Source organism: Nematolebias whitei, chromosome 20 (genome assembly GCF_014905685.2).
Source record: "Nematolebias whitei isolate Nwh7 chromosome 20, NemWhi1, whole genome shotgun sequence".
In the NCBI taxonomy this organism is placed as follows: domain Eukaryota; kingdom Metazoa; phylum Chordata; class Actinopteri; order Cyprinodontiformes; family Rivulidae; genus Nematolebias; species Nematolebias whitei.
In genome coordinates, this window is record NC_056517.1 from 967,651 (window position 1) to 969,175 (window position 1,525).

At 35.6% G+C, this 1,525-nt stretch overlaps 1 protein-coding gene across 1 annotated transcript in view; it reads left to right on the top strand.

Moving 5' to 3' along the window:
- dpp6a (dipeptidyl-peptidase 6a) overlaps positions 1–1,525 on the top strand; it is a 273,957-nt gene that overhangs the window by 209,748 nt on the left and 62,684 nt on the right. The gene's annotated exons all lie outside the window — the stretch shown is intronic.

The window sequence follows — 1,525 nt, forward strand, 5'->3', positions numbered from 1 at the left end:
TACATACATACATACATACATACATACATACATACATACATACATACATACATACATACATAAATACATGCATGTGTGCAAGCATGTATACATACATATTTACATGAAAACATGTATACATGCATACATGGATGGATGAATACATACATACATACTAGTGTAGGTGATATGGGGCTGGATATATATTGTAAGTTATCAGTTATGAGTTAAGCTCATAAGACATGCATTTATTATGCAATTAACCTCGTTGTGTGTGGGCACCACCTCTTTTCAGAGGAAAAATCAGTCTCTAACCCCAAATTAAATGTAAACTGAAACATGAATTATTTTTCTCGTGTTTAAAGGGCATCAAATCAGTTAATACACACAGATATGCCAAAATAATCACAAATTTAGTTGATTTTATGTATTTTATTATAAAAATAATAATCTGTGATATATCTGATGAAGATTATGCATAACAAACAAATGAATAACAAATAGCTTTCTATCAAATGTCTAATTGATTATTCAAATCAGTGAAACTTAAAAAGGCAGACTGGTTCTGTTTGTGGAGTAGTTGAAATTGTGTCTAAAGTGAGCTGTAATTTGTCTAATAAGATTATTGTGATGTTTGATCACCAGAAAGTGCATTGAAGAGTCTCTCTCACCAGAACGAGATGTCAGAATGTTCCACAGTTGCTTAAAATGATACCAGCAAGGCCTGAGATGCTCCGGTGACTGAAAGGTTGATTTTTCCTCAAAAGTCACCTACCATCAGTTGGGGGGACGAAGGTCCGGCCACTGGCTCTGAAGTCAGCTGGGATTTACCACTCTGTGCAGAAAGGATGCTTCTCTCCTCTCTGAGTTCAGTGCAGAAATGTGGGTTTCTTCAGTTCTGAGCTCCAGAAGCGTGTAGCAGAAGTTGAGAAGTAAATGTGCTTGAATTGCTGGTAGAAGAAGTGAAACGTAACTTAACTGTCTGTGTGTTTCAGATTGACTTTAGTCCACCTCTCGGAAGAGGGATGGTCCTAACTCCTGTCATGTTTTATAAAATCTAAAGTCCATTTTCTCTGTCTGCCTTTAAAAGTTACTCTTTCAAAAGAGACAAATAAAACAAATGATTATCTTAAAGAGAGATTACTTAAAACACAAATTTTCATAAATAAACATTCAGTTCTGAAGATTTACAGAAAATTCCATTTTGAGGTTAATAGCAGGTGATGTTTCTCCAAAAGGTGTCGCTGTCCATCCCCTGAAAAGTAAATGTCATTAAACAAAGGGTTCTTTCAAATGTGTTATCTGCATGGGAACCCATCCTGGGAGTAATACTCCTTTTGATAAAAGTCTCAGCAGATGTTTCAACTTCGAGGTCAGTTGAACCAAAACTCATCAAATGATCTGTCCCTTTCATGGGAAATTAGTTCATATTGGCAGTGAAGTTAACACAGTAACTGTTTTTTTTATTACACTTTAATTAGTGTCAACTAAGAAGTTAGTGAGCTGAGTTGCACCTGTAAGGCAAAGTCTGTTTGTTCCCAAGGGA